Source organism: Somniosus microcephalus, chromosome 4 (genome assembly GCF_052327205.1).
Source record: "Somniosus microcephalus isolate GS21.2 chromosome 4, FLI_Smic_1.0, whole genome shotgun sequence".
In the NCBI taxonomy this organism is placed as follows: Eukaryota; Metazoa; Chordata; class Chondrichthyes; order Squaliformes; family Somniosidae; genus Somniosus; species Somniosus microcephalus.
The window spans coordinates 227,335,248-227,357,560 of NC_140990.1; positions in this window are offsets into that span (position 1 = coordinate 227,335,248).

Consider the following 22,313-nt stretch of genomic DNA (forward strand, 5'->3'; position numbering starts at 1 on the left):
GTGCACTTAAAGAGATGCAGAAAAAAATCTTGGACATAGAAAAGAGAAACGCTTCTTTACCTGATGAGAATAATGTGGCCATGTTGCAAGAGGAGCTTATAGGGGCGAAACTGAAAGAAGCTAAGCAAAGGATGTTGGAACTTGAAACACAGAACCAAATCAGCAGTAACCAGCTATGTCGAGCAGAGAAGGAGTGCAATGGTCTACAGGAGAAGGTGCAATATCTCTCAGCCCAGAATAAGGGACTACTCACTCAGTTAAATGAAAGTAAAGGGAAAATGGCTGAGATAGACTGCAAGAATAAAGAAGATTTGATGGCAGTGAGACTTCGAGAGGCAGATAGCATAGCAGCCTTGGCTGAACTCCAACAGAAAATTGCGAAAGAAGCAAATGAAGAGGAATCTTCAGGAAGCCAGGATTTTATTCCAGTTCTTCTCTACGACTCCTTACAAGCAGAGTGTGAGAAGTTGAAAGAACAGTATGAACAGGCCCAGGCTATAATTCTGGAGGGGGTTAACTCCGCAACCTCCGAAAAGCTAGTTTCAGTAGAAGCATATGAGCAACTAAAGGTTGAACATGAGCAAGAAGTCCAAAGGCTGCAGGAAATTCTTGATGAGCTCAAGGCCAAGACAGACTCATCGGTAGAAGCTCCATCCATAGATGAGAAATTAGAGGTGAAAGACATGGCAGAACATGAAAGACAAGGTGTCCAAGAACTCATAAAAATATTGAAGGAAACCCAAGACAAATATGAGGCGGCAACGACCGAGGTTCAACAACTTGAAGAACAGATTCAACTGGGAATCCTTTCAGTGGAAGAAAAGGAAACTGTAAGAAACACAGAGACTGTAAGAATGGCCCCTGAACCTGAGCTAGAGAGCATCAAGGCGCAATTTCTCCGAGCGCTGAAAGCCAAAGTACAAGAGGAAAAGAAGGTGAAAGCATTGGAGGAAAAGGTGGATGAAATGGAGAAGACTCTGATCCACAGTGTTCCCGTGGAAGAGTTAACGGTCAGCCAACTCCTTCATATGCTGAGGGACAAGACTCTGCAATGGGAACAATCTGAACACGAGCTTCAATCTTCAAAGGGAAGGAGTTCGGAGCTCTCAAAAGTTATGGAAATAGCTGAGGTTGCAACACAGATTTTACTGGGATGCCAAAAGGACGCTGAATCACGTCTATGTGAACAACAGAATGTTGAAACAGCTGTTCCAGTAGAAGGATTGAATAGCCCGATCAATCAATCCCCGATGGAAGGGGAAGTATTGAAATCACAAATGAGGTCCTTAGTGAAGGATTTGCAGGAAACCCAGGAAGAGCGGGATGACTATGAACGCATGAAGAAGTCCCTTCAGGAAAGATGTCTAGGGAGGGAACAACAGTCGGCTAACGTCCAGTTGGGTAAGGAAGAAGTAGCAGGCCCTCTCGCTAGACTAGCTCAGGATGACACCGAATATTACCATGACCTGTTGAGTGACACGGAATATTACGAGGACTTGGTCTGCCCAGCTTGCGATGAAAACTCCCAAAGTGCAGAAATCAGGATGAAGCACTTAAAGTCTAAGGAACATAGGGAGATGGTGGCGCTACAGCTGGCAGCTGAGAAGGGAGCCCCGAGAGTCTCCAAGAAGCAAAAAAGGAAAAGACGAAGCCGAAGATGATAACCATCTAAATCATTATCACTTCTAATGGGAAAGTAGGGAAAAATTACTAAGGCAGTCCAGCTGTTTGTAAAAGTCAGCACTGCTGGTTCAGCAGGACGGAAGTTCAAGCTGTTACGTCAAGGGAAAGACTATTGGATGAGTCACGCTAGCAATGTGAACCGGCTACACCACAGAGATGTTGTTCGGACCGAGTCAAGACCAGAGACTGAATCTGTGAACTGTTCCCACAGAGACTGAACCTGTGAACTGTTTTCCGCAGAGACTATATCTGTCAATTGTTTTACATGAAGTTGAATATATGTTATGTTTAATGGGGAATACGTATGTTTTAAGCTAAAAAGGGAGGATTGTAGTGTATGTAACCGTCTACCTTTAAGAGACTATTGTATGTAACCGTTCACCTTTAGGAGAACTATTTTAGGTGTGGCACTACTTGTTTGGCTTCTGTATACGGTAATACCGACGGTGACCACACCAGTATATAAGTGCTGTGGCATGATTTATAGGGCAGATTCGCCCTGACCTTCGAATAGTAAAGTCCTGTTGTATGTTACTCCTGAAGTCTGTGTCGTAATTAACTGCACAACCCACAGACTTTACAGGAACATGTCTCAATCAGCTGGGAGCTTTGACTTGATATTTGAAGCTGTCAACTCATCAGCTGAGTCAACGGCCACTGACCTCCCACCTCAGCTTCACAGACGAAGTCCAGGCACAGTGGGAAACCAGTGGGCAACCTGTCAAATCCCAAAAGCTGGGAGAAAACCATTGATAAGTGGCTGTAAACAAGCCACTAATGATTTTAATTTCCTCCCCCGCCACTGCATGTCAGGTCTGCTCAGTGCTGGCAGACCCAACATTTGGTAAAGGCGCGTGGCAGCGGGTTCACAGCGGGGTTCTGATCCGCTGGCGGAAAAAACACTTTCCCACCCGAACTGCCACCGATCGCACCTGCAAAATCCAGCCCTTTTTTGTGGGCTCTGTGTGTGGTGGGGTCGGTCAGTGAGTGCCAGTGTTACCAGAGTTAGAAGGGACTGCAGTCTCTTGGCCATTGTCATTATTTCCTTCTGTTTCCTGGCTTGCAGCTTCTGGAGGAAAAAAAACCACTATTGTTAAATTGGGTGTGCTTAATCAGCATGCTTTCTTAAACAGCTACTTTGTGGATCTCTTATTCGGAAATTGGTAACTGGCTGAGAAATTGTGGAATACAAAGAAACATTACATAAAAGATGTACGTGATCACAAACTCACTGAAGCATATTGACTCCCACATCTCTAATTGCCAGGCCAGAGTTTATTCCAATGATTGACAGCGCCTCACCTTAATGAGTTAATGTGCTTTCTTCCCCAGTGGCCTGCTACAGTCTGGCATTATGTGTTGTCTTCTCTTGCTGGAGGAATGCATTGTGATCCTGCAGTCACAGTCTGTCAGGATTCATGGAATAGTTGGTAATAATAATAGATGAAAGGGAACAAGGACCGAGGATGTAAGGCTTCAATGTGCTTGCATGCATTACAGGAAATGAGATAGTTCATATTACTGTGCCCCTGGAGCAAGGAACAAGGTGCCATTTGATAGCTCAAAGGGCATGGCTTGGATATTGGGGCAGGAAGTACCCAATTGCCTCTCTGCTTCAGTAAGCTTTCCTATTACTTAGCAGACAACTCATTTATCTTTGCTGACCTTCTGAGGTAATTAAATTGCTTTTGATAGTGTAAGGAGGTTCTTGGGGTTATCAAGGTGCCACCCACAGCCATAGCCACCTCCTTCTACATGGCCCATGCTGCTGCATTTGATAGCTATTCCAATGATGGCATTCCTCCTTTGTCTTACCTTTGATCTTGCCTTTTTCCTCCCTTTGCAGCTGTCATTGCGTAACTTGTTACCAGAGCCCCCTCACCCCTTTAAATGGAATAAGCCCTTATGATCATGATGTTGTGCAATTGCTCTGCCCACTTTCCCAATGTATCTGGCCTACTGCTGGCAGGACTCACGGCCTTGTCCCACCCAGCATTATGCAAGATAGCTGACCCCTAGATTTCTGACAGGGTCAACAGCCATGGATAGCGACAGACAGAAGACCTGTCTCACTGCACTTCCGCCAGTATATCAGCGACCCAGGAATGCCAGGGTCAATGTGTACCCTCCTATTCTATTTCCCAGCAAAAAAAAGAGACTATTATTTCTCGATAAGATCTACTCTTGTCATGTGATCCTATTATCAAGAGTACTCTAAACATAACAGTCTACAATTCCCTTTTCCTGTCATGTGATAGGGACAGAAACTTTTCAATAAAGGGGCCTCAAATCACTTGAACAGCAGCCAGATGCATTCCAAGAACAGGGCAAAAATGTATACAATAATACTACATGCACATATATAAAAATATATATAAAAACACACACATATATATATTATATATATACATACATATGTACCTATACATGAAAGATGTATGACTTATATTTTTATAGTTGTAAAACAAAAGGAACATCTTATTCTATAAGTGAAAGTCTTCACAACATTCGCTGAGTCAAATGCTTCATGTAGCAGAAATGTATATTGAAGCATATACACTGCGCGTTATGGCAAAATGAAACAGCTGTGTTACTTGCTCTTTCTGAAACACCAGGTGATTTACTCGCCAGCCCGCTCCATGGAGACACTAATTCAGTGGGTGGAAAAGTATTTATGGTCTTGAAATGGTGCCACTAAAAGTAAATGGCGGGGCATTCAGCCAACGCAAACACGTCTGTAGTTAACATCACGGCTAGCAGTTTTACTTCAACTTATGGGAAGGAAATAACAGCCCACTACATCTCTGGCTGCACTGAACCTGCCAAGGGGCCTGTCATCTGAGACTGTGACCATCTGCAGGCCCAGTATAACTGATGCAGATAAAACAGTGAATCATGTTTGACTCACTGATTGTTCCCACTGAACATTTTTAACTTGTTTGAGGTCCAATCTTGTACTTTTATGTTTTAAGAGTTTAATTAGCCATGAATGTCGAGATTGTCTAACTGACAACTGACTAGATGTGTGCCTACATTCATACCGAAAATATATGTTTGCAAAAGAACAGGAAATATGCACAATAACTGGAAACAGCCCTTTTTATTCCTTACCTAACATAGCCTGTGTTCTAAGATGTTTTGGGAGTGAGGCTACTTTCTGTTTATTTGTAGTTGACAATGACTAACTAAACCAAAAGTTGGATTGACTCTTGGCAATTTAGAATAACCTTTGCATTTCCTAACCAGCTGAGAAACATTGATGTATTATTGCATAGAATATTCTATGTTGCAGCATCATATCACCTCAATAATCTTCTCTGTTTTACAGAAGCTTTTGATGAAAATAATGGGCCGGATTTTGCTCTTTCGTCGCACTTGCCCATTAACTTTCTATGGGTTTTTGCACAAGAAGTTCCTGTCAGCCAACCATCCAAAAAGCGTGGCGCCCTCCACAAGGCATCTGGGATCTGTGTGAACAGGGCAAGCAACTGAATATTTCCTTAACCAATCATATTGAAGAATCGTTAATGAACAGAGAGAGTCTCAACCAGGAAGTGTCAGTTAGAATAGTTAACTCAATGTTAAATCAGGTACAGAAAGCAAAATAAAGAGAGGGAAAGAAAGATTGGATTAAGACAGAGAGATAAAAGAGAGAGAAAAAGTAATTTTTAAAAATTTAATTAGAAGCTGAAGCAATGAGACTCCACACTTGTTAAAGTTATTTTTCAGTGCCACAGAGGTTGTTTGGCAGTAATTAAGACTTACCATGCCGTTGAAAGGTACTTAGACTGGAATGGACAAGCCCTAAATTTTTTTGGCTTGTTTCATCCGTATCTACGAGGTAACTATAGCAACTTCACACCGTTCAATACATTTGAATGGTGAGTCAGGCATTATTGCGCAGCTTTTGTAGGAGCAAGGCATCTTGGACAGCAACTTTCGGATTTTCGTGTTTAACTGTGTATGTGTGGTCACTGTAAGTTGATGCTGGATTTACACATAAATAACGGTGAGCGCTGTTAGTTTTGCCGTAACTTTTGCAGTAAAGTCCAGCTCAGTGTTATATCTGGTTCATAAGGAAATTACTTTCATTTCTTTCTCTATGGTATCATTTGTTCCCAATGCCACATAATAGTAAAGATAGTAATGAGTCAGACCATTCCTGGCTTTTCAAATATATTTCCATCCATTATGGCAATGTCTCTGTAGTCTAATTCCAGAAATGTTTAGGTTGTCAGACTTTCCCATTAAAATGTTCTGATACATTTAATTCCAATCCTCCCACCAGTCTCAAAAATTGCTGAGGCTCTCACTCATAACAGTATAACAAAGATGTACGTACAATCTAATGAGAATAGTGTACCTTGTTTTTCATAAGTTCAGAATCCTCTATCCCAGGTATCTATCTGTAGGACCTGTTCGGAAACAAGGAAGTCCTGCAAAATGAATTAGAATGTGCTCTGTATATCTGAGCCGTCACCATGTTTAACTGTCTAGCTGTACTTTTAAATTTTAAACATCAATGGTGTAGCTGGACACTTTATCAAAGAAGAATTTTCTCTTCCTTTTTCTAATGATGGAAATTCATGACCTTACTGGAAGTAGTAATAATACTCTAATATGTATTTCAATCATAAAACCGTAAAAAAGATAACCAAATGATTGCATAATTAATACCAGATCTTCCTATTGAAGGATGTAATTGTGTTCAGGATTCTGACACCTAACTGCAATGTCTCCAAACATACTATTTTTTCTCTTTCCACACTGAAAATCTGATATCATAGAATCATAGAATGGTTACAGCACAGAAGGAGGCCATTCGGCCTGTCGAGCCCGTGCCAGACATCCTCAATAAATCTCATCCAAAAGCCTGACTTGTATCCTATTATTTATTCAGCAGTTGTTTCTGTTAAGTTACCATTTTCAAAATGTAGTGCTGTTATTTTAAATAAAAGTTCATGTTAGTTACATTCTTCCATTGCAATGTTCCATGTTGTAACATTCCCTAGACTGACAAATGCATTCATAGAAAAAGAATGATTAGGTTTTCCTGTCTCTGCACAAGGATTGTATGACTCAGTCCGAGGCTGTCTATTCATGGTCATCATTCACATAACACAGTCTTTCCTTAAGTACAGTCCTCTGGTATGTGGTGGGATAAGGCAGTTGAGTAACTTGCTGCTGATATTGCCAATGTGCACTATTAAAGTGCAATATTCCACATTTATATTGTGTGTTTTTTATCCAAAATATATAACTCTTGCAGTGGAGGTGACCCAGTTATTTATTGTAGGTTATTGTGCCAATGCATCACAACATAGAATTATAGAACACATATTCATTAGTTTCAGACTTTGGAAAGATTTTTTTGAGAAGATGCTGAGAGGAATAAATGGACTCAGTTAGAGAGATGTGGGAAAGATTCAGAGCTAAGAAGAAGCTGAAAATTGTCAGAGGTGAAGTGTATAATCTTAATTATATTTTCTTATTTATACTGCTGATGTTGTGTATCCAGTTTAACAGCTCAGCAAATACATAGAGGTCTAATGCGACATGGGAGGGACTCATCAGGAGTCTGTTTTTTGTAGATCATGGGCTTGGCTAACCTGGTGCTCTGGAATGGATTTAGGAGATCCCTGGGTTTGATTAATTTGGTTTATTGGAGTTAGGGGATTCACGAGATTGACTACCCTTACTTAAAACCAATGGAAAGAATAGACTTTCTGGTTTACTGGGGTGGATTTTGGAGAAACTTAAAAAAAAGCTAGATCTTGCATTTATTTGGCCATTCATGACCTCAGGACGTCCCAAAGAGCTTTACAGCCAATTAAGTGCTTTTGAAGTGTAGTCACTGTTGTAACGTAGGAAACGTGGTAGCCAATTTGCACACAGCAAGATCCCACAAACAGCAATGAGATAATGACCAGATAATCTGTTTTTTTAGTGACATTGGTTGAGGGATAAATATTGGCCAGGGAACTGGGGGGAACTCCCTTGCTCTTCTTCGAATAGTGCCATGGGATCTTTTACATGCAGGGAAGACGGGATGCGGTTTAACATCTGAAAGGCTGCACCTCCGCTAGTGTAGCACTGCTTTAATACTGGACTGAAGTGTCAGCTGAGATTATGTGCTCAAGTCTCTGAACACAAAGTGCAGTTACAACAGTGTAAGCTTGTTTTGTCAGCTGGTTGCATTGAATAATAGATACTGGCTTAGAAATTGACCAGGCACAGAACGGGGATAAAAAGCACCAATTTCACGTCCCAAGGGAGTCTGAACTACATCCAACCCCATATTGGGTCGGGCGGTATTCAGGCATCCTTGACGGCCACCTAAAATGGGTGTCAGGCCCCTTCCATATATTAATGAGGGGCCTAACCCTCTTTAGGGACCCATCCCAGAAATTGGTTAGCAGTGAGCATACCTGCTCCATTCAGTTTTTTAGGTGCTTTAGTGTTCTAAACAGCAGTCCTTAAAGCAACCGCTGGAAGACGCCAACAAAAAGGTGAGCTCCTCACAGCGCCACAGCCCTACTGTGGTCTGCTGCCAGCTTTAGCTAGTCCCCCACCCATTTATCTCCCCAGCCTCCCCTCTGCAGGATGTACCTGAGAGTTGCTGCCAACGAGGCCATTGGCCCAAATTTGAGAGTCGCAAAGCAGCTTGCTGGAATTATGTTGATGAAGTCCGAGGCCCTATTTTGGCCAAGCCTCGGGTCACCAGCTTCTGCCGCCTGATGGGAGCACGCTGACCATTCCGCTCCTGAAAATAAATCCAAACCAATGTCTAGGCCGGTGTTTAGACTTGAGTTTGTTCCAGGAAAGTAAAAAGATCGTTCCACCGAGGATTAAAATGATTTTTTTGCGTGTATCTGCTTATCATTTTTCCATCTTGCTGAGCATAAGCACAGATTAAAAAAACATTTTCTTTATATGAAACATATGGAAGAATGAAACCCAGAGCAGCATTCAATAAACACTGCAATAAAAACAGTGGAGATCTTGAAAATGTGCCTATTTTGTATGATGTTTGTGTATTCTTTACCAGACCTATCTCCACAATCAGATGTAATAATCTGGTATGCAGATTCCTAAAACTCCTCTTACGTTAATGATTTGCATTACTATTCTAAACCAAACTGATTTTGTAATTTAAAAAATAACCAGTGACGTTTATCTATTGCTTTTGAATGAAACATCATCATTGAATGTTTAGGCACTGAGGTTAATTTCTATAAATTGCCTGTGTGAATAAATGGAAAAGTATAGTGTGAGAAGTGAGGAGGCTTGTTAAAAATATACCAATTAACCTGCACCATGATAAATGGAAGAAAATATAATACTTATAAAGCGTCAATGACTCACTACTTCGCAACTGTAAACAGAAAAGGATCATTAATATTTAAGAGGAAATTTTTTTATTTATAAGGGTATCCATTCCTCCCACCATCCTGCCTCACTCTCCCATCTGAACACTCCAATCCCACCAGCAGAGAGGCACCTGTGGAAAACTGGTGCAATGCTTATCCCCAGACCCCTGGGGACCAGAGCGTCTACAAGAGTCCCAGGAGCAGGCTGAAGACATTCCAGTTTAATTTGAACCCTCTGCCAGAAAACCCTGATGGCAGCAGAAACATAGCTGCAGGCCTCTGTGGCCAGCTTTCCTCCAGAAGTTTTAGGTGCACAGTGCAGCCAGTAGGCAGGCCTATACCTGGAGTCCCCACAGGCCATGTAAATGGGCCAGAAGTGGGTAACCAGGGGCAGTTGTCTCTTCACAGGTGCTGCACTTGTCAGGCACTGATAGAATGGAATCTCCCCTGTATAGTAACTTATCAGATCTCAAAAATGTCCCAGATCTTGGTTTAGTGTCTCATTCAAAGACAGCATCGACAGGAATGCAGAATGCTCTCAGTAGTGCACTGAAGGGTCAGCCTACATTACATGCTTAAGTCCTGGAGTGGAACTTGAACCCACAATCTTCTGACTGTCACATGAGAGCGCTACTAACTAAACTATGCTCATATTTTATTATTTTTATTGGAGGCTGGGAATGAACGTATGTTGCATGTATATATCAGACAGTTACGATCACAAGCTTCAGAAACTTTAGAACTGCATGCCAGAGATTTCTAGTGATGTTTAAATGCAAAATATTTAGAACTGTTATGTAAACTAAAAGTATTTAATTTGATAAAACAGAAACCAGATGATCAGACCAGATCCTTTACGAATGATACCTTTATTCAAATCCCGCCCTGACAGATGGATTGAAAGTCTTACCTCTCTGATGTATGATCAACAGAAGCTTTGGTGCCGGGATGATGCTTACACTTATCCACTTTAGGCCTTGCTTCCTCAAGCTCTTTAGTGAATTCTAATGAATCGCTGTTTCACATCAGCTAATGTAGTCGCATTTTATTGTACGGAAATTGGAAAGGTGACATGATTGTGGGGGGGGGGGGGGGCGGGGGGTTAGCATGCAAAATGTTTTCAGGAAACTTATAATTCCCCTTGCCAACTGGAAGTTGAAATTTCAACTGAAAACAAAGCAAAATACCTTTGCAATGTAAGGGGAAGCTCCCTGGTTGATGTGGAAGTATCATAATTCAATGGTTTCAAGCACACAGCCTGAATACTGTGTGAAGGAATAAGCCATATAACCTGTTCAGAAAAATACACCATTCTATGACAGAATTCTGGTCTTATTAAAACATGACAAACTGGGTTTGAAAATCTAGAAACCTAACTATGAAAAAGCTGTGAAAGCATTCTGGCTATTATGATAAGATAGTTGTTGACACTGAATCAATAAACTCATTGAAACAGAAGGTTAAAGGCTCCGGCAGGCTGAATCTTTCGGAATGAAACAATGGTTCACCCTGGACAAGGTGTTCTAACTTACACTTCGTAAAAAAGCACATAAAAGTAAGAAACATCTGCCTTCGTAAAAATGACATCAAGTAAAAAACACACCTGCCGTAACGCTTGGTAAACTATGGTAAACTTAGAACACCTAGAGAAGAGACATAATTCGGTTATGCTACCAGCTAAGGTGACTGTAAGAATTGCAGGGATCAGCAGAAAAATGACTAGAGATAATTAGCTTACATCAGCAGAAAACCTTAAAGGAAATACCACTGGAAAAGGGTATAAATATTGAACTCTCAAATAGGATAGTATACTCGCTTTAAAGGGGCAAAGCCATTCTCGGCTTCAGAGGTGGCTCTGTAAGTCTCCAACTCTTTGTACCTCTGGTGGATATCCTGAATAGAACTTTAAGAACTGTAAAAGTGTAGCGAAGTTAAGATTTGAGAGTAAGGTTCTCTGATAATAAGATTGTAAGCTTTCTCTTTTTGGAACTGTAAATGTTGCGATTGACTCACCAACTGTAAATTACATGTCGGTTCTTTAATAAATCTATATATTTTTAGAATTGTCTCACATAAGACTTTTGTATCAAACTCGCAAACTCAATTTCTGTACACTCTTTGGTGAGGAGTTACAGAATTCTGGGGGAGTTTTCCGGGCCCTCATAATATCCGGAATGTTACAGTCTAGCTAAACTTATTAAAAGTGCTATCTGGAGGACGGTAACATTTTCAGGTTGTTCCTTTCCTTTAGGGAGAGATAGTCCAGACCTTTAGACCCAATTAAGCGTATTTAGGATTCAGCTACCTCAAACTTTAGTTGAAAGTGAACGTCTGAGGAATATGCCTGATCCAGGATAGCCCTAAAGGGGCTAGGACTAGTAATTATCCCTTCATCTGATTCCTCTCAGAAATATATATTTTATTTTAAACTAATTATAATCTTAATGGTGGCAAGGAAAACAATATATAACACAAGCCATGTAGGCAAATACTTTACATTGTAAAGTACTTTCCTTTACACTGAATAAATGAACATAAATAAAGCAGGTTTTGTCTAGTATTAGAACATAAGAACATAAAAATATAAAAATTAGGAGCAGGCGTAGGCCATGCGGCCCCTCGAGGCTGCTCCATCATTCAATAAGATCATGGCTGATTTTCAACCTCAACACCACTCTCCCGCCAATCCCCATATCCCTTGATTCCCATAGAGTCTAAAAATCTATCAATCTCAACCTTGAATATACTCAATGATTCAGCATCCACAGCCCTTTGGGATAGAGAATTCCAAAGATTCACAACCCGCTGAGTGAAGAAATTCCTCCTCAGCTCGGTCTTAAATGGCCGACCCCTTATCCTGAGACTATGCCCCCTAGTTCTAGACTCTCCAGCCAGGGGAAACAACCTCTCAGCATCTACCCTGTCAATCCCCCTCAGAATCTTGTATGTTTCAATGAGATCACTTCTCATTCTTCTAAACTCCAGAGAGTATAGACCTAATCTACTCAATCCCTCCTCATAGGACATCCCTCTCATCCCATGAATCAATTTAGTGAACCTTTGTTGCACCACCTCTAAGGCAAGAGACCAAAATTGTGCACAGTACTCCAGTGTGGTCTCACCAAAGCCTTGTACAATTGTAGTAAGACTTCCTTACTCTTATACTCCAACCCCCTTGTAATAAAGGCCAACGTGCCATTTGTTTTCCTAATCGCTTGCTGTACCTCCATGCTAACTCTGTGTTTCCTGTACAAGGACACCTAAATCTCTCTGAACACCAACATTTAATAGTTTCTCACCATTTAAAAACTATTCTGTTTTTCTATTCTTCCTACCAAAGTGAATAACCTCACATTTCCCCACATTATACTCAATCTGCCACCTTACTGACCATTCACTTTGTAATGTATGTAATGTTAAGGGAGAGAACTACTTTTTACAGCTCCTGTATACTGTAGTACCGGCAGTGACCACACCTGTATATAAACCCTGAGTAGTGATCTGTACAGATGGTTCTAGAGTAACCCTCATTCAGTAAACACCTGTTGAATCGTTCCCTGCAGTCTGTTGTCTGATTATTGAAGGACACAACATTAAGATACACAGACATAACACACTTAACCTGTCTATATTAGCCCAGTTTCCGGTGGATGTATTTGGCACAAACTGGAAGGGTTCACTCAGATCTTGTTAGTACTTTTTCTCCTACTTTTCAGACTCCCAAACTTACCTTTTGTAGGCCCCATATCCTTTAATTGTCTGTTTACTATATAACTAAAAACATTACTTGACATGATTTCAAGAGCAATTTAATTTCTTCATATTTCTACTTTTTCCTTTTTTAAACTCTAATCATGTACTTAATTAAATTATTTAGTCTCTCTCTTTCTATACTAATGTTTAAATTAGCTTTGCTTGTCCCATATATTAATTCTTACTTTGTTTTGTAATTATTTAGCCCTAGGTTATGAAATTATTTTCTATTCTTTAACTTTCTTTAGAATATTTTTTAGTATGAACTCTTTTAGCTTATCTTTAAAAGAAATCTATTGATCTGTTATATTCTATGATCAATATTGTCCTTTGTTTTTAGCTTAGTATTAAAATTTGCTCGTTTGCGACCTACTTTTTACTGTTTAAAATCTTACATTATTGTCTGTGAAGTGCTTTGGGATGTCTTGAGGTCAAAAAAGGTGCTATATAAATGCAATTTCTATCCTTACCCTCACTCAACTTAGTAACTGTAATACTATCTTCAGTCTACCCAAGTACATCACTAGGTTAACAACTGTCTTGCTTCACTGCTATGAGTGGGTCCCATTGCATTGCCTAACCTGGTCTCTTCACTTATACCTTGTGTCAAGGTACACAATGTGAAATTTTAATGAGTTTAATTCCTTTCTAAGTGAACCTTTCTCTTTCCTGCCCTTAGTAACCTTTGTCATTTTCACACATATTCCATATCACATTTGACCCAGCAAACTATAACAATCCACCGTAGTGAATTGGTGACCTTTGTTGTCATACCTAAATATTCAAATTATTTCAGCAATCGTCCCATTTTTGCTGATTATGCAGGGATATTAATAAATACATTAGTAAGACTTTGCCTCCCTCCTGCTCTATTTATTGTATCCTGAGCAATTTTAAATTCTTGGCTAGCTTCCGATTACAGGGAGTTTTATGCTGGATTGATTCTGATTTTTCTTGTGTGGCCCATTGTACATTCTAGCATCAACATGTTAACATTTTAGCTTATCTGATGCAGCCAGGATCTTTTTGAAGTTTGTTCTTAAATGTTTTAATGTTAGCAAAGGCTGCCCCTGTGGCTCTTCACTAAAATAAAAAGTGTAACCAGCATGTGGATGGCAGATAGGTTTGCTTCTCACAGAAGCTGATGCTTGTGCAGAGCTCTGTTCACCTAACCTGACAGCTAAGCAGAGTCAGAAGTATAACTTAGTGTTGCAGCTCGGCATTGTCCTAAGCAGGCACTGGACTCAAACTTATGCGTGTGGTGTAACAGCACCAGATATGTGATCATATGACTATTTATCTTTTCTTTTGTCTATGGTTAAAGAAAGAAAGACTGGCATTTATATAGTTAAGCATTCACTCTCTCCATCACCGGTGTACGTGGCTGCAGTGTGTACCATCTACAAGATGCATTGCAGCAACTTGCCAAGGCTTCTTCGGCAGCACCTCCCAAACTCGTGACCTCTTCCACCTAGAAGGACAAGGGCAGCAGGCGCATGGGAACACCACCATCTCCAAGTTCCCCTCCAAGTCACCCACCATCCTGACTTGGAAATTTATCAACGTTCCTTCATCGTCGCTGGGTCAAAATCCTGGAACTCCTTCCCTAACAGCACTGTGGGAGTACCTTCACCACACGGACTGCAGCGGCTCAAGAAGGTGGCTCACCACCACCCTCTCAAGGGCAACTAGAGAGGGGCAATAAATGCTGGCCTTGCCAGCGATGCCCACATCCCAGGAACGAATAAAAGAAAAAAATTATATACTGAAGTGCCTTTAACAACCTCAGGACTTCCCAATGTGCTTTACAGCCAATTAAGTACTTTTGAAGTGTGGGCACTGTTGTAATGTAGGGAATGCAAGGTTAGTAGGCCTGAATAGAATCATAAAATCATAGAATCATAGAATAGTACAGCACAGAAGGAGATAATTTGGCCTATTGAGTCTGCGCCGGCTTGTTCGAAGAGCAATCCAGTTAGTCCCATTCCCCCGCTCTTTCCCCATATCCCTGCAATTTTTTCTCCTTCAAGTATTTATCCAATTCCCTTTTGAAAGCTACTATTGAATCTGTAGCCACCACCCTATCAGGCAGTGCATTCTAAATCCTAACCACTCATTGCGTAAAAAATATTTTTCCTCATATCGCCTCTGGTTCTTTTGCCAATCACCTTAAATCTGTGCCCTCTCGTTATCGACCCTTCAGCCATTGGAAACAGTTTCTCTTTATTTACTCTATCTAAACCCTTCATGATTTTAAATACCTCTATCAAATCTCCTCTTAACCTTCTCTGCTCCAAGGAGAACAACCCCAGCTTCTTCAGTCTATCCATGTAGCTGTAATCCCTCATCCCTGGAACCATTTTAGTAAATCTCCTCTGTATCCTCTCCAAAGCCTTCAAGTTCTTCCTAAAGTGTGGTGCCCAGAATTGGACACAATACTCCAGCTGGTGCCGAACTAGTGTTTTATATAGGTTTAGCATAACTTCCTGGCTTTTGTACTCTATGGGCTGGATGTTGTGAATGGAGGCAAGTTGGAGGCGGGACAGCTGCTTGTCGTATCAATGTCCCGCCTCCATCCTCGCCTGACCAATCAGGGGGATTTCACCCTGATTGAGCTTGTTAAGCCCGCCCTGCAGGCTCAGCAGGCCAATTAGGGAGGAAGTCACTGACAGATCACGTCAACGTCAGACGTGCTATCTGTCAAGACTTCTTCAAAGAAAAAATGTCAGCGTTTTTTGACAGCTCTGTGATGAGGACTCATCAAACCTTTCAAATTTGTATATTTCACATGGCTATTTGAATGGAGGTTCCAACAGCCATTCTGTGAAATTGACAAGCAGGATGTCAGCTCTCCCGATCCACTGTGGCTAAAGGCTGTATGAAGAAAACAAGGTAAGTTGACACTTTTTAAACTTATCACTCACCTTGCATACTTACCACTCCACACTTGCACCCATCACTTCCAGCTGCAGGCCTCCTCCACATCTCCTCCAACCTGACGGAGTTCTCCGAGGTCGGGAAGCCTTCACCTGTGAAGGTAAAATGGCACTAATCCTTTTTTCTGCCCGTTAACTACCTGTTAACAGGCAGTTAAAAGGATTAAATGCCTTTCCCGCCTCTAGGAGACGGGACCCGAAGCTGCACATCTTCCCACCTCCTGGCAAAAGGGCACAGAGGCGGGATGGGGCGGCTTTGCCATCCACCCCCACCTTCTCCGAGTTTACCGGCTGTCCCGCCTCCGTGCCCGCCTCCTCGCGGCTTGGAAAATTCAGCCCTATGCCTCGATTTCTAAAGCCCAGGATCCCATATGCTTTATTAACTGCTTTGCTAACCTGTTCTGCCACCTTCAAAGATTTGTGCACAAGCACGCCCAGGCCTCTCTCTTCTTGCAACCCCTTTAAAATGGTACCATTTCGTGTGTGTATGGTCTCTCCTCACTCTTCCTACTAAAATGTATCACCTCACACTTTTCCACCAGCCTGTCTATGTCCTCTTGAAGCCTATAACTATCTTCCTCCCCGTTTACTACACTTCTAAGTTTTGTGTTAAATGCAAATTTAGAAATTGCGCCATGTACCCCCAAGTCTAAGTCATTAAAGTATATTAAAAACAGCAGTCGTCCTAGAACCCTGGGGAACTCCACTGTATACCTCCCCGCAGTCCTAAAACAAGCGATTCACCACAACTCTCTGTTTTCCATCCCTTACTCAATTTTGTATCCATTCTGCTACTGTCCCTTTTATTCCATGGGCTTCAATTTTGCCAACAAGCCTAATATGCGGTACTTTATCAAACGCCTTTTGAAAGTCCATATACACATCAACTGCAATGCCCTCATCGACCCTCTCCGTTACCGCATCAAAAAACTCAATCAAGTTAGTCAAACATGATTTTCCCTTAACAAATTCATGCTGGCTCTCCTTTATTACTCCATGTTTGTCCAAGTGGCTGTTAATTTTCTCACGGATTATTATTTCTAAAAGCTCCTTCACCACCAACATTATACTGACTGGCCTGTAATTGCCAGCTTTATCCCTCTCCCCTTTTTGAACAGGAGTGTAACATTTGCAATCCTCAGTCCTCTGGCACCACCCCTGTATCTACGGTGGATTGGAAGATTGTGGACAGAACCTCCGCAATTTCTACCCTTACTTCCCTCAGCTATCTAGGCTGCATCCCATCTGGACCGAGTGACTTATCTACTTTAAATACTGCCAGCCTTCCTAGTACCTCCTCTTTATATCTGATTCAGTATCCCGGTAACCTCCTCATTTACCCAAGCTTTGGCAAAGTCCTCTTCCTTGGTAAACACTGATGCAAAGTACTTATTTAGTACCTCAGCCATGCCTTCTGCCTCCACAATAGATCGCCATTTTTGTCCCTAATTGGCCCCACCACTCCTCTAACAACCCTTTTACTGTTAATATGCCTATAGAAGACCTTTTGGATTCCCTTTTTTGTTAGCCGCCAATCTATTCTCATACTGTCTCTTTGCCCCTCTTATTTCCTTTTTCACTTCTCCTCTGTACTTTTTATATTCAGCCTGATTCTCCCTTGTATTATCAAGCTGAGATCTGTCATACGTCCTCTTTTTCTGCTTCATCCTACACTCCGACTCCTTCGTCATCCAGTGAGCTCTGGCTTTGGTTGCCCTCCCTTTCCCCCTTGTGGGAATGTACGTTGACTGTACCCAAACTATCTCTTCATTAAAGGCCGCCCATTGCTCCATTACATTTTTGCCTGCCAGTCTTTGACTCCAATTCATCTGGGCCAGATTCCTCCTCAATTTGCTGAAATTAGCCCTCCTCTAGCTAATTACTTTTATTCTAGATTGCTCCTTGTCCTTCTCCATAACTAATCAAACCCTTACAATACCATGATCACTATATCTGAGATGCTCCCTGACTGTGACATTCTCTACTTGACCCATTTCATTCCCCAGAACTAGATCCAGCAATGCCTCCCTCCTTGTTGGGCAGGAAACATACAGATCAAGAATATTATCCTGAACACACTTCAGAAATTCCTCCCCTTTTGTTTCTTGCTGGGGCTGAAGTTCCGGTCACAAGGTTAAGAGATCCCTGAACAAACGCATTTGGAGGATACTCAGGTTTGAGAGTTGGAGGCATGGCCAGTTTTGTTGGTGGAAATTCATTCGGAGGGAGGGTTTGATGGACAGACATAAAAGATTGAGGAGAAATGGGTGTATTGTAGTTGCTCGCGTAACTCACTGACACCCAAATTTCTGCAATCTTTTAAGCCACATATTTGTTTGCGCCCAGATTACGGGTATATCTGGGCACAAATGCGGAGGAAACTCCAGGCCATGTGTTTAACTGCACGTCATTTAAAAGAGGCTCAGAGGGACTACAGATACATATTATTGTATTCATTTTGGCACACAAACAACGCTTTATGGTCAAGATGAGCAAGTCAGAAGTGAGTCTGCAGGGTGGATGAGCAAACTGACCACGGCATCGTGGTACAGGAGGCCAGTTAAGTGAGGAGAGTGAAAAGGAATGTGTTAGTGGTAGGGGACAGTATAATCAGGGGGATCGATAATGGCCCTGAAATTGTGGTATGTATGATAGCATACTCTCAGAGTACAGCACCGTATTCCCTTTGAAATGCCCTGCAAGTTCGGGAATTCCACATGCGCTTGCGCTTGCATGAAATCCAGAACTTGCGCCTGTCAACGTATGCCTTGACAGGCCATCTGCGGGGACCACAAAAAGCAATGGCTGCCGCATAGGTGGGCTATTTGCCCATTGAATGGCCAGCAATTGCACACAGAAGCCTTATGGTTGATGCAACCAGGGACAGGGCCTGTTTGCATCAGGGTAAGAGTATATCTAACCTTTTCATACCCTAAATTATGCACATACACTGTATGAAATGAGTTTGTGAAAATATTGACCCGGGTTACATTTTTAATGATGTATAAAATTATCAAAAAATTAAATTTTTATTGAGGTTAGTGCAGTGAAGGTAATTATGAATAAAATTCCAATTCTGTACATTGTATAATTATTAGATTGGGGATTCCATTGCATCTCATTAGTGGATTCCTTCATAAATGACTGAAATGGAATTATTCTGCCCTCGCAACGCGATCCTATGCAGAGCTAGACAGATAGCAAACAACTTGATATCTTCCCATAAAAATCACAAGGCTTGACTTTTCTTGTAAAACTTTACTGAAAGATTCTTATTATTGTAAAACTGAAATACAACACAGAAATGGAAGCACACATTAGTATACAAGCGCATAACTGATATGTATACACAAATTTAGGTACGCCTGAGCAACACAGTACATTTAGTAAACTGGGAGGCAGTCTCTTTAAATTAGCCCTGTACATAGTGTATCAAAATACAGCTACTAGTTAATCAGCTAGACAGAGAAAAGTTACAACTAAACATTTTCTACAACATACAGTGCACACTAATCATCTATAGCATTCTAGAATACTTACAGACAAACAATTTCCAAGACTCAAGCATGGGGACAATACAACTGCTCAGAGCCTGTGCTGCTGTAGGAGCACCGTGGTGTAGGGCTGTGTCCCAGCGAGGACTCCACGAGGACTACGTAGCAGTCCTGTGGGGAGCGCGATGACCTCATCACGCTCGGTCGCGTTGTCCGCGCTTGGGGCGTCACGTGATGCGCGTGGTCGCGTTTCTGGCCGTGGAGGCCGAAGTCGGGAGCGGGAGCTGGAGGCCAGGCTGAGCCGGTGCTTGCCGCGGGAGCGGAAGATCGCGTCGCTCCCGGCGGCTGGTAGATGCGGCCGAAGACGCTAGGCCGGGCTGTGCCGGCGGCCTTTCTGGAAGGCCGGGTCGGGCCGGCAGCCGCCTCACGCACGTCACGTCGTACGTGCCGTGACGTCAGCACGCTATGTCGTACGTGACGTGACGTCAGCACGCTAAGGCGCGTCTTAAAGGGGCAATGGCCCTAAAAGGTAAGTTAAAGGGGCAACGGCCCCAACAGGTAGGTTATACATATATAAGTAAGTTAAATACATACAGTGAGGTTAAGTTAGAGGGAGAAGCAGCACAGGAATTCTGCTTATTGATTGGAGGACCAGGCCCATGTGATCCCAAGTATACTTCTTCATCGCCTGCGTCCCTGGGATCTGTGGGCCATTATGCTGCCTTCTGCCTTGAGGCTTGAGACTGCAACTTTTCGCCGCCTGGGTGCCACCGGGTACATTTGTAATTGTTTTGCGGGTCGGAGGTACGTCTCCGACCGCAATTTCTAGCCCAATGTTACAGAGTCATAGAGTCATAATGGCACAGAAGGAGGCCATTTAGCCCATCGAGTCCGTGTCGGCGCTCCGTAGAGCAATCCAGTCAGTCCCATTCCCAAGTTCTATCCCTGTAGCCCTGCAAGTTTATTTCCCTCAAGTGCCTATCCAGTCTCCCCTTGAAAACATTGAGTGTCTCCGCTTCCACCACTTTCGTTGGCAGCGAGTTTCAGGTCCTCACCAGTTGCTGCGTAAAAAAGTTTTTCCTTACGTCTCCCCTGTATCTCTTGCCCAAAACCTTAAATCTGTGTTCCCTAGTCCTTGTACCATCAACTAGTGGGAACAGCTTTTCCTCGTCTAGCTTTTCCAAACCCTTCATAATCTTGTACAACTCTATCAAATCACTCCTCAACCTCCTTTGCTCTAATGAAAACAAATCCAACTTCTCCAACCTATCCTTGCAGCTAAGATCCCCCATCCCTGGAACCATTCTGGTAAATCTCATCTGCACCCTCTCAAGGGCCTTCACATCCTTCCTAAAGTGTGCTGACCAGAACTGGATGCAATACTCCAGTAGTGGTCTAACCAGTGCTTTATATAGGTTCAGCATAACTTCTCTACTTTTGTACTCAATGCCTCTATTTATGAAACCCAAGATCCCATATGCTTTGCTAACCACTCTCTCAATATGTCCTGCCACCTTCAGGAACCTATGCACATTAACTCCCAGGTCCCTCTGTCCTTGCACACTCTTTAAAACTGTGCCATTAAGTGTATATTGCCTCTCCCTGTTCCTTCTGCCAAAATGCATCATCTCACACTTCTCTGAATTAAATTCCATCTGCCACTTGTCTGCCCATTCTGCTAGCCTTTTTATGTCCTGTTGCAGTCAATTTGTATCATCCTCACTGTTTGCCACACCCCCAAGTTTGGTGTCATCGTCAAATTTAGAAATTCTATTCTGTATTCCAATACCCAGGTCTTTTATATATATCAAAAAAAGCAGTGGCCCCAGCACTGACCCTTGGAAAACACCACTGTCTACCATCCTCCAGTCTGAAAAACAGCCATTTACCACAACTCACTGTTTTCTGTCCTTAAGCCAATTCCTTATCCAAGCTGCCACTGACCCACCTATTCTGTGAGCCTCAATTTTGTTAACCAGCCTTCTATGTGGTACTTTGTCAAACGCCTTTCTAAAATCCATGTAGACAACGTCAATTGCATTCCTTTCATCGATTCTCCATTACATCATCAAAAACTTCAATTAGATTACTCAAACACGATCTGCCTTTTAAAAATCCGTGTTGGCTCTCCTTAATTAGCTTAAACCACTCCAAGTGCCCATTAATTTTTTCCTTGATTATTATTTCTAAAACTTTACCTGTGAGGGAATACGCCATATTTCAAAAAGATACACCATAATATGAACAGAATACTGAAATTATTAATACATGATATACTGGGTTTAAAAATCTAAAGCCTTGGAGACACAGGCTGCAAACAGAAATACAGGCTTCTGAGATAAAGATCAGTTGTTTAACAAAGTTGTAAAAACCAAACAAGCTTTGAAATGGGAATTAGTTAAATATACTAAGACAATTACCCCATTGAAATGGTAGTTTGGCGCTTCTGAAAGGTTTAGAGTTTGGAGGGAACACAATGAAAATGCTCAGTTTAAGGTGTTACCAGCTAATACATTGAACAGAAACACAAACATTAAAAGAGGCATGTGCCTTTGAAAAGATGACATCAAGTAAAAGAAACACCCACTGGTCAAATAGTTTTAATGTTAAACTTGGAAGACAGGAAACACAATTAAATATGCAACCAATTGAGATAGCTAGAAATGCATGAAACACTCTGGTCAAAGTGTCTTTAATATATACATAGTAAATATGGTACCACCAAGAACACTTTGAAGATGTGACTTCAATAGAGACACCAAGCAATTACATTGTGTTTGTATTGAACTTGGAGCAGTAAGGAGACTCAACATCTGCTAAAAACCAGTAAAGCCAATATTAAGAATTGAATGAAAGCATTTTGTAAGAATGGCATCAAACAGAAACCATTGCTGTCATTGTTTTTATGATGGTTTTTGAAACACTTAAAGGTAGAGACATAATTATGCATGCAATAGTTGAATTGACAGTAAGAATAGAAAGCAGTCAAAAGAGAGAATCAATAAAGGCAATTAGCTGACATCAGCAGAGAACTTCAAAGAATAAACCACTGCAAACAGGGTATAAAAATAAGAGCT